Source organism: Saimiri boliviensis, chromosome 16 (genome assembly GCF_048565385.1).
Source record: "Saimiri boliviensis isolate mSaiBol1 chromosome 16, mSaiBol1.pri, whole genome shotgun sequence".
In the NCBI taxonomy this organism is placed as follows: domain Eukaryota; kingdom Metazoa; phylum Chordata; class Mammalia; order Primates; family Cebidae; genus Saimiri; species Saimiri boliviensis.
The window spans coordinates 24,772,032-24,789,131 of NC_133464.1; the positions used below are offsets into that span (position 1 = coordinate 24,772,032).

At 35.8% G+C, this 17,100-nt stretch overlaps 1 non-coding gene across 1 annotated transcript; it reads right to left on the minus strand.

The window, feature by feature from the left end:
* Positions 1 to 16,547: 16,547 nt before the first annotated feature.
* LOC120365831 (small nucleolar RNA SNORD59) lies at positions 16,548 to 16,619 on the minus strand. Its single transcript, XR_005580675.1, has one exon. It is a non-coding gene; the product is annotated as a small nucleolar RNA SNORD59 (small nucleolar RNA).
* Between the last annotated feature and the right edge of the window lie 481 nt (positions 16,620 to 17,100).

Consider the following 17,100-nt stretch of genomic DNA (forward strand, 5'->3'; position numbering starts at 1 on the left):
TAGATGATGGGGTGATGAATGCAGCAAACCATCACGGCACTTTTATGCCTATGTAAGAAACCTGCACATTCTGCACATGTATCCCAAAATTTATAACAAAAAAAAACACTGCTATATATATATATTTATGATTATCTTCATATTCAAATGCAAGTGTATTAGTCATTCTCACACTGCTATAAAGAAGTCTCTGAGACTGGATAATTTTTTAAAAACTTCAATTGACTTATGATTCTGCAGACTCTTCAGGAATTATCATGGCTTCTGCCTTTGGGGAGGTCTCAGGAAGCTACCAAGAAAGGCCAAAGGCAAAGGGGAAGCAAGGCACTTACATGGCAGGAGCAGGAGGGAGAGAGAGAGGTCAGGGAGGTGACACACACTTTTAAATGACCAAATCTTATGAGAACTCACTATCATGAGAATATCACCAAGAGGGATAGTGTTAAATCATGTGCAAACAACCTCATGATCCAATCAGCTTCCCACTAGACCCCACCTCCAACACTGGGTGTGACCATTGAACGTGATACTCATGCAGGGACACAGATCCAAACCACATTGTTCTGCTGCAGCCCTTTCAAAATGTCATGTCATTCTCATATTTCAAAATACAATCATGCCTTCCCAACAGTTCCACAGAGTCGTAACTAATTTCAGCATTAACTCAAAAGTCCAAAATCCCAAGTCTCTTCTTATACAAGGCAAGTCCCTTCTGCCTATGAGGCTGTAAAATAAAAAAAAAATAAATAAAAATAAGTTAGTTACTCCCAAGAGACAGTGGGGTTATAGGCATTGTGTAAATACTCCAATTGCAAAAAGGTGAGATCAACCAAAAGAAAAGGTTTAAAGGCCCCATGCAAGTCCCAAAACACAGCAGGAAAGTCATTAAAATGTAAAGCTCCAAAAGAATCTCCTTTGACTCCATGTCTCATATCCAGTACACAATGATGCCAGGGGTCAGCTTGCAAGCCCTTGGGCAGCCACGCCCCTGTGGCTTTGCAGGGTTCAGGCCCCACAGCTGTTCTCAAGAGCTTGTGTATCTACCATTCCAGGGTCTTAAGGATGGTGACCCTCTTCTCATTGTTCCACTAGGCAGTGCTCCAGTGGAGACTCTGTGTATGGTCTCCAACCCCACATTTTCCCTCCACACTACCCTCTTAGGGGTTCTCCATCTGGGCTCCACCCCTGCAGCAAACTTCTGCCTGTACCTCCAGGCTTTTTCATACAACCTCTGAAATCTAGCTAGAGGACCCTAAGCCTCAACTCTTGTACTATATGTACCCAAAGGCTTAACACCACGTGGAAGCCACCAAGGCTTACAACTTGCACCCTCTGTAGCAGTGGCCTCAGCTATTCCTGGGCCCGTCTGAACCACAGTGGAGCAGCCAGGGTGCAGGGAGCCACGTATGTCCTGAGGCTGCAAAGGGCAGCAGGGCCCTGGGCCTGGCCCAAGAAACCATTCTTTCCTCCTAGGCCTCCAGTTCTGTGATGGGAGGGGACACCAGGAAGATCTCTGAAATGCCTTCATGGCCTTTCCCATTGTCTTGGCTATCAGAGCTTGCCTTCCTATTAGTAATGTAAATTTTGGCAGCCTGTTTGATTTTCTGCTGTGATATTAGATTTTTATTTTCTACCACAAGACCAAACTGCAAATTTTCCAAATTTTATGCTCTGCTTTTCTTTTCGATATAAGTTCCAATTTCAGGTCATTTCTTTGCTCATGCCCATGAGCATAGGTTGTTAGAGGAGCCAGGTAAATTGTTGAACACTTTGTCACTTATAAATTTTTTGTACCAGATACCTTAAATTATCTCTCAAGTTCAAAGTTCCACAGATCCCTGGAGCACAGCCACAATGCAGTCAGGCTCTTTGCTAAAGCAGGACAAAAGTGACTTGTGTTTCAGTTCCCAATAAGTTCCTCATTTTCATCAGAGACCTCCTCAGCCTTGACTTTCTTGTACATGTCACTATCTGCATTTCATTTACAATTTAACAAATATCTAAAAAGTTCCCAATTTTTCCTCAACTTGCTGTCTTCTGCTGAGCCCCCCAAACTGTTCTAACCTCTGCCCATTTCCCAATTCCAAACCTGCTTCCACATTTTCTGGTAACTTTCTATCAATGCCCCACTCCTTGGTACCAATTTTCTGTATTAGTCCATTCACACATTGCTATAAAGAAATGCCTGAGACTCTGATAAATAAGTTTAGTTGACTCATGGTTCTGCAGGTTATACAGGAAGCATGACAGCTTCTGCTTCTGGGGAGGCCTCAGGAAGGTTCTAGTCATGGCAGAAGGCAAAGAGGGAGTGAGGCAGTTTACATGCCCACAACAGAAGAAAGTGAGAGGATGTGTCACACACTTTCAAATGGCCAGATTTCATGATAGCTCACTATCATAAGAACAATATGAAGGGAGATGGTGTTAAACCACAGGACACCACCACAATGATCCAATCACCGCTCATATGCCCCCACCTCCAACATTGCGAGTTACAATTTGACATGAGATTTGGGCAAAGACAGAGATCTCAACCCTATCAGCAAAATATTGAAAATATATACATTTGAAAAGAGAATGACAAAATTATTTTCCAAATTATGTTTTGACCATTTTTCAAATTGATAAGAATTTTATATAAATTCTAAACACTAATTGCCTCTCAGTTACATATAAAGCAAATATATTATCTCACAGCAATTTTGTCTTTTTACTATTATAGTATCTTTGCATGAGTGTATATTTTGCTTTGTCTTTTTATTAATGACTAACTTAAAGATATTCTAAATCCAAAATCAGTTTTTCAATTCTGAGTGTTTCATAGCCTATTAGATGATTAATATTTATCAGAAAATGTATATTCTCCTTGTTTGAGATCTATCTATAACCAGTTAATCAACATGGTAAGTTTTGTTGTAAGCATATGCTTACTAATATTATTTAATATGTTCCTCAATAATTGAGAGTTACATAAAAGCTGTCATATTATGGTGATTATTATGGAATTGAACCACTTGATGACTTAAACTTTCTATCATAATGCATTGTTCTTTTAAGCACTTATTCAAAAAGTTTTATATAGCTTTTGTATCTATTCCCATTTCAGCTGTGTTCTGGTTAATATTTACTTCACAAATGTTTATTATTTAAAAATATGTATTAACATCTGGGACATTCTTATCAAACTTTTGTTTCCTGGTTCTCTCATTTTTAATTACAAAGTTCTGATCATTACATTTTGAATAAGTCCAGTTCTCTGTCTTTACTGTCCTATCCTGGTTATGAATAATCATCATGTCTCTACTCAATACTTTTGCAGTTACAACATAACTACTTTCCAAGCCTTTAACCATTTTTGTAGAAAGAGTAATTTTTTTCTATGATCTATATTTGAACATACCATTTACCTAATTGAAATTTTTTGGTAGTTACTCATTTCCCTTCAGATGATGGCTAAACTTAAAACAAACAAAAAACTATACAAGTGATTCCATATCTTGATTTCAGCTTTTCCCTCTAGACTAACATCTGTCCCAGTCATTATCTGTTTTTCAGCCATATCAAACTTGTTTCATAACTGTTAACATTCCATGTTCTCTCTGAACTGTGTGTCTTTGTACCTGATTATATTTGACCTTTATGCACCACATTGAGTACCCGTTATTAACTTGTATTTCTCTTTTAAATCCCAGGTCCAAATGTTAAAAGACTTTGTCTCTCATGTACACTTTGTATACCTAATGCTTGACATATCCTTGGTTGTATGCAATAGATACTTTAATTCAATAAAGGCAGGAAGAAAAGAAGGTGAAAGCAAGTAAGTAGCAAGACTGTATAGGACAAACATACCTATGGCGGTTTTGTTTGAAATTGTAAGAATTTTATAGATCTTAATAATTTATACTTTCAATTTATTTAATTCTGATCCCTTCTCACAAGTTTAACTCTGACTCATAAACAAAGCTGTTAAGAGTAACTAGAGTTTTCTTCAAAAATTTTATATTTTTAATATGGATATCTACTGCTTCCCATGTAAAATATAAAACTAAGAAAAACAAATCTGAAAAACCTCCAGGTGATTAAAGAAAAAACAGCAATAAATGTAACATGAACTGTTTGTTACAGATACAAGGAGATGTAGGTAACTTTAAGTGGGAGATATTTATGTTTTAAATCCAGTTGCACTGGCTCATACTTTTAGATTTAAAAAGATTTCTCCATAGCAGTTTAGAGCCAGTAACATATCTGTCTTTTCTTTTTCTTAATATTAGACGAATAAAGGCATATATCCTATTGCATTTAGTTACTCTAATATCTCAGTGCTGACCCTTTTCTTCAAATATTTGAAACCCCAACAGAGGTGTCTGTTTTCTTTCCCTCTTCCTTGTTGACTTTTGCTTTGTTTGTTTGTTAAGAAATTCAGCTTATTCACTTCTTACATATGTGCCTTCAAATTATTAATAACACTACAAGGGATAAAACAGATTTTAAAATCATGAGTCAAGAAATTTAATGGAATTAATGTGTACTTTTGCCAAACATATCAAGTTGTATACATTTATTGTGTATTTCCATTTGTATGTTAGAATTCATAAATAGAATGATGGAAAAATTGCATAAAGTTTATTTTGCACATATAGCACCAATCCAAAGCCAAAAAGAGTCTGTCAAAATATCTTCACTGTCCAAAGTACCAGATATTTATTTTAAAATAGCTATTGAATATAATATATTCATTAATATTGTAAAAGCTGGAGATACATAAGTGAAAAAAATCCCTATCCTTTTCATAGTTTAGTGAAAGAGATTAACAATGAAGTAGATGTAGCTATTATAATATAGGTATATGAGAAATAATAAAAACAGTTGTAGAAAGCTTGTTTTATATAATATCTTAATCATAGAACATCACAGTACTATAGGAGTTTGAAGAAGGAGTTTTCTAAACTTAAGTTTGGCATTTCATATTAAATGAATACATCATGAAAGACTGAAAATGGTACTTTGAGGAAACTAAGCGCATTTGGCATTGTTACCATAGAAGTTACCATAGAAGGAAGGCTATGCAAGTAGGGTGGATGAGGGTAATACACCAAAGATGAATGAACTTCTTGCCAAGCTATGAAGTTTGCGTTAATTGACAAAGAATTCTTGACTGAATTGATTACATTTCCATCACTATGATAACAGAGTGACTTAAATAATAAACTTTATATGAAGCCAAATCTACATTTGTGTTTCCAAAGTCAGAAAGCAGTTGAAACTTCATGTACTTGAATAGGGACACTATGCAGGAAAATATTAAAAGCAAATATATATTTCTTCAGGACTGTTTTACCTGGTGTATTGCTTATTTTAAAAAATTATAATTTAATTAGTTGTTACTATTACTCCATTTTACAGATAGTGAAATTATGGCCTCTAAATGTCTAGTAAATTACCCAATGGCATACCGTAGATGATAGTAAATGAACATCGAATGCAAAGCCAGGCTCCAAGAGCAAGTGCATGTAACTACAATATTATACTCAGGACAACATTTAATAGAAGAGAAAATTATCATCATTTAAGGCAAACAAAATCAAAGGTACAATTCAACAAGATATAGAACCAATACATATGTTTCTTAAATGCTTGTTTGCCTCCAAGTCAAATCTTCCAAAAGAAGTTAGCTCTTCTAAAAAATGAAGACAACAAAAAGTGAGACATTTCAACTGATCTGCATCTATGTGTGATTATACTAGATTGTGTCTCTTGTGAGCATTCTATTGTTAGAAGATTTCTTGCATAATTATAAAATGAAAAACAGATTGTGGATATTACCCTCTGTGATGAGATTCCTTGCTGTTGCAAGTGGAAGATTTTTCTGAGTTAATTGAAAGCACAGCTTGATGTCCCATGCAGTTTAAATACAGAAATTCAAAGCAGAGAAAAATAATAAATAAATAAACTCTGCTGAAGTAATATTTGAATTGAGATAAATTGGTAGAATAAAGAGAATTCTGGATTATAGTTATTTTAAAGTCTTCAAATATCTCTAAACATATAATGTGTATAATAACTTGAAAATTTGTCCTTAAGTAAATGTTCATGATCTTGAAGCAAACATGCAAATTAGCACTGGCATACAATGACTAAAGTGACTGGGAAGAAAAAGATTTTGTCAGAATCTATAGGTAAATACTAAGCATTCATATAAGTTCTTTTTAAATACAGTAAGTCACTATGCAAATAAATTCTTTTTCCGTAGAGATACTTTTCTTATCACCATTTATCAGGTGATAAAACTAACATTGGTAAAATGATAAAGCATGCCAAAGAGCTCAAACCTAATTGGTGGCTGAGTCAGAACAACATTAATTACTATTCGTCTTGTTCTTGTTTTTTAAATTGACAGATAAAATTGTATATATTTATTGTGTAGACTATGTCGTGAAGTGTACATTGCTGAATTATTAAATACAGCTAATTGTTATATGCATTACCTTTTACAGATATTTTTGTAGTGAGAGTACTTTATATCCACTCTCTTAGCATTTTTAAAGAATGTATTGTCAACCATAAGCATCATCTCCTTTATCTAAGAAATAAACTGACATAAGAACAGAAAACCAAACACCACATGTTCTCACTCATAAGTGGGCATTAAACAGTGAGAACACATGGGCACAGGGAGGTGAACATGACACGCCAGAGCCTGTCAGGGGGTGCGGGTGGCTAGGGGAGGGATAACATTAGGAGAAACGCCTAATGTAGATGACTGGGGAATGGATGCAGCAAACCACCATGGCACATGTACACCTATGTAACAAACCTGCACGATCTGCACATGTACCTCAGAACTTAAAGTGTAATTAAGAAAAAAAAGGGGAATAATGTTTGAGTCAAGTACTCTTTTAGGTGCTAAGAAGAAAAGCAAAAACCGAAGCCTTAAAACTGGTATTTGGTTAATGAATACATAAACAATGAGCGCATAAATATGTAACACAATCATTTATATTAATAAATTAATACAGATGGAGGAGAAATAGAGTAGGGGCTTGATATTTCTCATGAAGTCATCAAGGAAGAAATGCTGTAAAGTCTCATCAGGCCGGGCGCGGTGGCTCAAGCCTGTAATCCCAGCACTTTGGGAGGCCGAGGCGGGTGGATCACGAGGTCAAGAGATCGAAACCATCCTGGTCAACATGGTGAAACCCTGTCTCTCCTAAAAATACAAAAAATTAGCTGGGCATGGTGGCGCGTGCCTGTAATCCCAGGTACTCAGGAGGCTGAGGCAGGAGAATTGCCTGAGCCCAGGAGGCGGAGGTTGCGGTGAGCCGAGATCGCGCCATTGCACTCCAGCCTGGGTAACAAGAGCGAAACTCCGTCTCAAAAACAAACAAAAAGTCTCATCAAAGATCTCTTTATCAAAGTCAAACTTGAATGACATGGAGAAGTAGACAACAAAGATAACATTCCAGTGTTTGTATCATATACTTTTCCTTACATATGTATTTACATGATATATATTTATATTCACTATATCTAGATATTATATATGTCTATATGTACATGATTTCCCTTTAGTATCCACGAGGGACTGACGGGATTCATTCAAATATAATATGTAGACAACAAAATCTGTGGATGCCCAAGTCCCTTATACAAAATCCCAGAGAGGATGTGAAGAAAAGGGAATGATCATACACTGTTGGTGGGAATATAAATTAATGCAGCCCTTATGGAGAACAGTATGGAGGTACCTCAAAAAAACTGAAAATAGAACTATTACACAACCCAGCAATCCCATTGCCTGTTACGTATCCTAAAGAAAGAAAATCAGTGTACAGAAGAGATAGCTACACTTTTATGCTTATTGCAGCACTATCCACAATAGCCAAGATACAGAATTAACCTCAGTGTCCCTCGGTGAATGAATGGGTAAGGAAAAAGTGATATATGTACAAAATGAAATACTAATCTGCCTAAAAAGAATGAAATCCTATCATTTGCAGTAACATGGATGGAATTAGAGGATATAAAGTTAAATGAAATAAGCCAGACACAGAAAGACAAATACTGCATGTTCTCATTTATATGCAAGAGCTAAAATATTTGAGTGGTGGTTACCAGAGGCTAGGAAGGGTAATGAGCCTTGATAAACAAATTAAAAAATACAGTTAGATAGAAGAAATAAATTCTAGCATTCAATACAACAATAAGTTAACTATAGTACCGTAATTTATTGTATATTTTAAAATAGCTAGAAGATTTGGAATGTTCCCACTACAAAGAAATGACAAATATTTGAATGATGGATATTCTAATTACCCTACTTTCATTATTACACACTGTATGCTTGTATCAAAAATTGCATGGACTCCATAAATACATACAACTACTATTTATCAATATAAATTTTTAAAAAATTGCATAGTATTTTATATTAGCACATTTTAAGAATTCAGTGTATCATCAACTATAATAATTATGCTCTCCTTTAATTTATTTAAGAAATAATTTTTGATCCAGGTACTCGTCTAAATGCTATGAACAGAGGCACAAATTGTAGCCATAAAACTCGTATTTGGGAAATGACATGTAGGCCAACTTCTCATATACTTTAACCATCTCTAGATTACTTTTAATGCTTATACAAAGTTGATGCTACGTAAATAGTTGTTATAGTGTATTTTTTTATTTGTGCTATTTTTATTGTTGTGTGTGTTTTTTGTTTTACCTGTATGTTTTCAATCCATGGTTGGTTAAATCTGTAGCTATGAATTCTGTGGATATGGAAGGCTCTCTCTCTATATGAACCTTCCATATATATAAACATACATATATATGTGTGTGTGTATGTGTGTGTGTGTATATGATGAGCCTTCCATATCCACTATGTGTGTGTGTGTGTGTGTGCTGTGTATATGAATATGTATTCATATAAATAAATGATTTTAGAGGAAGTTAAAAATATAAATATATTACCATATGTGTATGTGATCAAAGTATTTCCATATATACTTTTTTGCCCATATATACATGTATGTGTGTGGTATGTATGCATAATATTAATATATATGTATTCCATTCCAATTCGACAATGTCAATCTGAAATTCTCAGTATCATTTTCAGAGATATCACCAACCTGTAATTCTCCAATTCCTGACTATCCAAGCAAAACATTGTTTCTCAATCATAAGTACAATAGTTACATTTTGCCAACTCTGTTCAGACAATGAAGACTAACAAATGCATTAACTTTGCTGGTGTCTTTTAGGGATGCTTCTGATGCTGTCTCAGCCCATTCCCAGTTAGAATCAAAATACTGTGCAGAACCCAGACTTTCTAAAATGTTCCAACAGATATTCCAAGAACTCCCCCATGAGAAGGTAGATGTGGTTTGAGGCAGAAAAGTGATAGGAGGTGATACCATGGGAGAATGAGAAACATACTTATAAAATCTACTTGAGCCTGGGCTACTGCTTTTGCTTAGCCTAGAGTACATATACACTTTTCAGTTAAAAGCTGCATTTTCATTAATCCAAAGGTTGTAATGTGATAGATTAGTTACAGTTTATAATAGGCACCTCAGGTTATATTGGCATCTTATAACCAAAAGATAGGTATTAAGTTTTTAAGGCCAAATAGCAGACTATGAAGAGTATCTCACAGATCATAAGATGATCCAAAATCCCCAGGAATCTTCTCTATGAATCTTCTATTGAGGCTTTTCAGAGGTTTAATATGACATACCTACTTAAAACTGTTAAAGTACAATTACATCTGCTGGGTTATAGAACCAGTCAGAAAGAAAAGCTTGCGTTCAGCTCTGGAATTTGTGCAGAGCCTTTTCTTGCTTAGAGTTCTACTCAGAACCTACAGTCTTATAATTACCTGAATGCACTCTATGCTGCTCTAAAATGTAAAGGGCCCAACCAAGGGATTTTATGGTTTTGTTTTCTGTTTTGTAATAGGTTGTGTAAGTAGCAACAACTTATCTCCCAGTTTGTGAAGTGTATCATAACAGCTTTTTAGACTGTTACACACTGAGAAATTTCACTGGAGTGGAAGGATCCTAAATTTCCATGGCATTTATGTCTCATCCTTTAGCATGCATGTGTCACATCTTGTTTGCTAACTTATTTTCTGCTCCCTCCTTCTCAGGTCTAGTCAACATGCTGCTATCAATGTAAGAGGTAATCTATATTACAGTTTGTGTTATGTCAATTAAACTAAGATTTTTGTAATGCAGAGAGATTGAGAGTTGATATAGATCTACAGCAGTCCATGACAATGTATTGTTTTGTTTTCTAAGTAAAAAACTTTCTGGGGTATTTTCTTAATGATGTGAAAAGAGCAATTAAGAGATCGACGGTTTTATATTCAGTCATAGAGACCTTGCTTGTAAAAATACCACACCTGAAACTGCAGCCACAATTGAAATCATTCCTAAGTAAAATTTTACTACAATCCGTGGCCATTCTTAAAAGCTAATAAACCTCTGCACAGACCAAACATGTAATTTAATTGATAATGTGATAGATACTATCACCCACCTTCTTCAAAGTGTGTGTGTGTGTATTCTAATGATATTAATTTATTGAATTCTCCCAGCTATGTGGTGCTTTTTTAAAAAAAAAATTATCCTGGTTAAGAAAAAAAAAAAAAGACTAATGGTGCTTCCATTTAGTACTTTTTAAAATAATAGCCCCGAGTCAATAGTTTAGATAGCCAATATGAATAATCTGCTTGTATCCAATAAGTTAACTCCAATTCAGGGACAAGAGAATTAATGACAGATTCTGTAGACCCAGTGACCTACTCATGCACAAGACCTATGCCCAGGTTTAATTTATTGCCTGATGTTTGCAGAAGTCCACTTTGATGAGCAGACCACAGTCATAGAGCAGGTGTCTCAGAACATATCAACTCAAAACTTGTGTCTACTGGAACATGGTATTTCTATTTTGCCATGATAAAGTTATCTTAGTAAGTGGCCATAGCTCCTAATACAACATAGAAAATTATTTACAATATATCTTTCATTAATTTCAAATGATCTTATCACAAGGGAACACTGACTTATTGTCACTTGCGGAGTGCTAGGTAATTAACTCGTCTAGATGTTGGACTTTGATTGAAGGCTAAAATATTCCATTATATCAACTGCATCAGATTTATGCCTTCAGATCTAGAAATTGTGTATTTATTTAATAAAGTATCACTTTAATATGTTTTCTAAGTATGTTATTGACAAATGTGTTTATTCTGTCACCACCAAAATCTCTGTGGTTTAAGACATTCTGTTACTTTTATTCATCCCTGCTTCTAAATATGGTACTGCCATCTGATTTATTGAAGGAAGTTGAATATAACAATAACGCCTCTGTTACTTTCAAATAAACACTGAAATTAGAGAGATCTTAATAGCGACATTTCCTAGCATCATCCCAAACTAAAGGTGGCAGCAATCACAGAACTTTGTAAAGAAGCTGGCCATTATTTCTCCACGAATGCATTTCTCAATTCTGTAGTAAAGCAATTTTCTTCTGAGTCCTACTGAGTGTATATATCCAGGTTTTTCAGAAAGAATGAGTTACAACTTTTTTATCATCCTAAGCATTTTTTTTCTCTCTGTTATATCAGAGAAGTTTTGATACTTAACTGCATAGAATAACATTCACTATTGTGTACGGATTTCAATCTATTCACCACAGAATTTTTTTCAGCCTCTCTCCACTGTTCGAACTAACATATAATATCTAGAATCTGATCAGTTACCTAGAAAGATAATTTACTTGAATTTTTTAATTTTTCTTCTTATTCCAACATCTGTAATCTGATTCTACACATTTTCCCATAAGCCTTCATAAACAAAGTATAGATTTTCAACTATTACTGAGAATAAACTATCTCTTCTTGTGTCACATTTCATACTTAACCCTTACAGCATATTAATATATGATTCTAGTTATAGAAGTAATAAGGAATAGAAGAACTGTATCTTCAGAAGAATGAACATTCTCTTTTGAAGAATTTCCTAAGGACAGGTTACAATGTTATTATGTAAAGATAAAAAGTAAGTTGTTTCCTGTACCCATCTGTTTTGCATAAAGGAATACCCAAGACTGGGTAATTTATAAACAGGAGAGGTTTATTTGGCTCACAGTTCTATAGGCTATAGCCAAAGCGTAGTGCCACCATCTGTTTCTGGCAAGGCCTGAGGAAGCTTACAATCATGGTGGAAGGTAAAAGGGGAGCCATGGCGAGAGGGGGAGCAACAGAGAGAAGGGAAAGGTTTCAGACCCTTTTACACCTCCAGATCTCTTGTGAACTCATTACCACGGGGAGAGGACCAAGCCATTCATGAGAGATCCACCCCCATGATCCAAATACATCCTATGAGGCCCCACTTCCAACTGTGGTAGTCGTATTTCAATCTGAGATTTGGGGAAGTAAAATATTCAATCCTTATCATTTTCATTGAAACTGAAGGCCCAGGGTATCTTGGGGAATCGTAAGTCTCAATTATATTTGAATATCCAAGTCATGAATCCACTTCCCAAAAGAGGTTCTGGTTGTTAGTAATAGATGCTTGACCAGTCTTTGGATTACACTGTAATTCTTAAACATGCTCAATCACATGAACATCAGTTATTTTTGGTCACATTTACTTTGTAACTTCAAGAAATCGACCAAAAATAACTCTGGTTCTGTTAGTGTAATTTGAGCTGAAATGTTTCTGAACCTGCAATTTCCTTTCTATAAACTCTGCATTTCAATCATAACATAACCATCCTAGCCCACTACTAGCTGTCATCACTAATGGTCCATGTACAGCAACCACTTGTTTAGACAAAACATGCTCTTCCTCAGGCACTTCATTCTATGTAAGCAGTGATGGTTCAATTCATCAGCATACCAGCACATGTCGTATTCCCCGTGGACCTTTTTCTCTTGTAAAGAAATTCAGTATGATGCAAAGGCCACTTACTGAAACATAGCAATCTCAGATTTCCATCTTTGAGGGTCATTTTCTGACCTTATTGTATTCATCACTGCTTCATTGATGGTCCCGTCAGATCACCAAAAACAAAGTGTGTGCTGAAGTGGGCTTATAATGTTGAGTGTATTGTGTACTTGTCTTCCTAATCTGTATTTTGACCTCACATTTGTAGTTTGAATCAGACATGATGAGAGTATTTACATCTTAAAAATAGCAAGTTCTACAAATCAATGTTTCTCCTTTACTCTATCCATACCAGACAGCCAGTTGCTAAACATTCACCATCACCTCACAACACTTATAAATTTTAAGTAGACAATATTTAATAGAGTTGATTAAATATATATTGGATAGCTAAAAGCAAAATAGTATACCTTTAAATATTCAGAAACCAATAATTGCAAGAATAATTTTCAAACTGAGGTGTCAGGTGTCAGGAACTAAAGGAAAGAGGTGTCATTATGAGAACCTAATGGTGCAAAGGAACAGTGCAATGAGCTGTGTGTTCAGAGGGAACACCACACTGCTAGTGCTTGTATAAGCAAAGTGGTTGTTTAAATCACAGAAAAAGTGGCCTGGTCCCCACAGGCTGCTGTGACAAGAGTACCCTGCTATGATAGCAGAAAAGCTGGAGTTTGTTTCCCAGTGGATATGGGAGAGCAGTGTGGCTGGTGCTCTGCTTGACAATAGGCATGGTTTCTTTGCTTTTGGAACCTCTGAGTAAACCCAGAGATGCTAGTGCTGGGAATGCCACCAGGCATTCATGGTAACTGATCATTAACATTCAAAGAGTATTGAATGACAAAGGCTTGAATTCAGAAAAATAATAGTCTTTTTCTTTCTTCATATTTTCTGATCTTACTCTAGAATCTCCTGTTAATAGAACCTATTAGAAAGCTACCTAGTCAAAGAAGCTAGAAAATCTAATTTATAGGATAAAATCCTAGAAACACAAATCTGAGTAAAAAAGCAAGCTATGGCATTAGGATTTAATAGGCAAGTAACCATGACTTGGAGTATTTGCATCTTGTAAGGGGAGTTTGGAACTTTATACCAAGGCAATTGAAAGTGTGTGAAATTCTTAATAGGCAGGGAATAAACTAACCAAATATTATTTTAGAAATAATTCTCTACTTGAAGGCTAAGTATATCTACTCTTCACTCTGCAGATAGTTCTCCAGAACACCCACTTTGAATCTTAAAACAAGGGAATAAAAAGTACAGAGTGAGAAATGTTGAAAGTATGGCTCCACACACGTATTCCAAGTCCAGGAGATTCGTCCCATGATGGAGAACTTTCCATGTCTACGTGCTTCACCATCTTCTCTGACAGCTCAGACCCGGTAATAGTCTGTTTGACTTCAGAGAGAGTGAAAGATGTTGGAATAGAACCCTCCAGCAGTCACCCCCACATAGAAACATCACTGGGCAACTATCCACATGCAAAAATACCTTCACAAAGCTAATAAAACCAAGTAAGATATCCTAGTACCTTCTTGCAGCACACTAATAAGAAATAATGTGTTAAAGAGGGTAGGAAGAAGAGTTTTACATTATCTGCATTACCCTCACCCTAGGTAGCACAGTACACACAGAAAAAAATCATTTGGGGGAAAGAGAAAAATGTGAGCATAGGACTTTGTGTGTTCCCCAATACTGGGCCCTCCAAAGTAAAAACCAGCACTAGCAAAACTTCCAAAGAGTTACATTCCATGTTGGTAGCCAAAGACTGAGCCTCTCAACTCACTTCAGTGCCAGGAAGGACCGCACAGCTGCAGGGTTCAGGCATGCGTGGCAAATTTAATATCTGGCTTGCACACTGCAGGTTCAACTTCTGTGGCTCCAGGCTCCAGATAACACTCAGCAGCAAATAGGCCTCACCAATATCTGTCTTAAGGAACACTCTAGCACTGTGCCTGCCATGGCAAGCCCTAGGTTGCTTTCAGTTCTGTACTAACTGCAGCTGTCCCAAGCTTCTGTCATGCCCTAGCATCACACCTGGCACAAGACTTTCCCACAATCTAGTCTGTGAAGTATGGAGTAAGTACCTACCTTTCCAAATGGGCAAACATAGACGTGTGGCCTCAAGGATGAAGATCAGGAAAACATGTTATCAATAAATGGACAAAAATGAGGTAATAATAACTGACCCTGAAGAAATAAGGGTGCATAATCTGCTTGAGAAAGAATTTAAAATAACTTTCTAAAGAAAGTTTAGCAAACTTCAAGAAAAAGACAATTCAAGAAAATAAGAAAAACAGTAAGTGGCTAAAATTAGAAATTTAATAGACAAATTGAAATTTTGAAAATATCAGTCCTGGAGCTCGAAAAAACTGAATGAAATGAAAAATAAGATATTATCAACAGATTTGATCAAGCAGAATAAAAATCCTGAAGATAAGTTATTTGAAAATATATAGTCAGAGAAGTGAAAAAAAGAAAAGGTCCTGTGGAATTTATGCTTTAAGGAGATTCTGTTTTGATGTATTTTGCGGATTTGTTGCAAGATTTAGAGCTGCTTTTAGTGGTTCTTGTAGTGTTGCCTTGGTAGTGGCATATTCACTCAGTATTTGACTGAAAAAGACTCTATTTTACCTTCCTTTACGAAGCTTAGTTTCACTAGATACAAAATTCTTGGCTGATAATTGTTTTGTTAAGTGGGCTGAAAATGCAGCCCCAATACCTTCTAGTTTGTAGGGTTTCTGCTAAGAAATCTGCTGTTAATTTGATAGGTTTTCCTTACAGATTACCACTTGGTTTTGTCTCACAGCTCTTAACATTCTTCCCTTTGTCCTGACTTTAGCTAACCTCATGACTATGTGCCTGTTTGATGATATATTTGTGATGAATTTCCCAGGTAATCTTTGAGCTTCTAGTATTTGGATGTGTACATTTCTAGCAAGGCCAGAATCCCAAATATGTTTTCCAGACCTTTAGATTTCTCTTTCAGGAATGCCAACTATTTTTTAGGTTTGGTCATTTAACATAATCTCAAACTTCTCAAAGTCTTTGTTCATTTTTTTAAATTCTTTTTTGTCTTTGTTGGATTGGGTTACTTTGAAAACCCTGTCTTTGAGCTCTGAAGATTTTTCTTCTGCTTGTTTGATTCTATTGCTGAGAATTCCCAGTGCATTTTGCGCTTCTATAAACTCCCCCCAAAAAAGGCAAAAGGAATTGAGAAAGCTTACAGAATTTGTGAGACAGGTTAAAAAGATCAAATGATTGAGTTATACAAGTTAGAGAAAGAAAAAAAGATGAAAAAGTAGAAAACTTCTTTTTAAAGAATAAAAAATAGTAACAAAGCTTTCCAAACCTTCAAAAAGATGCAAATATCCAAGTATGGGAACATCAAAATCTAAAATTAGAGTTCTTCCAAATGAGACCACTCCATGATATATTAGAATCAAACGTATTTGACATGGTTTGGCTGTGTCCCCACTGAAATCTCTCTCTCTCTCTCTCTCTCTCTCTCTCTCTATCTATATATATATATATATATATATATATATATATATATATATATATATGTTTTTAAAAGATAAAATTTACAAGACTCCTTCTCAGTACCTAAAGGTGGCTTCAGCAAACTCAGAACAAAAGTCATTTTGATAAAATCATCACAGAAGGTGAAATCTCAACTTGAATTATGCCTCCCAGAATTCCCACATGTTGTGGGAAGGACACAGGGAAAGGTAATTGAATCATGGGGTCAGTCTTTTCCATGCTGTTCCTGTGATAGTAGATGAATCTTGCCAGATGTGACGGGTTTCCACTTTTGCATCTTCCTCATTTTCTCTTGCTGCCACCATGTAAGAAGTGCCTTTCACCCCCCTGCCACGATTCTGAGGCCTCCCCAGCCATGTGGAACTTTAAGTCCATTTAAACCTCTTTTTCTTTCCAGTCCCAGGTATGTCTTTCATCAGATCCACTGACAGCTTGTACTGTGTGCCTGGAAAAGCCACAATCAACACCAACCCATGAAAGCAGCTGGGAGGGAGGCTGTACCCTGCCAAGCTACAGGGACCAAGCTGTCCAAGACCATGGGAATCCACCTCTTAAATAAGTCTGACCTGTATGCGAGACCTGGATTCAAAGGAGGTCATTTTGG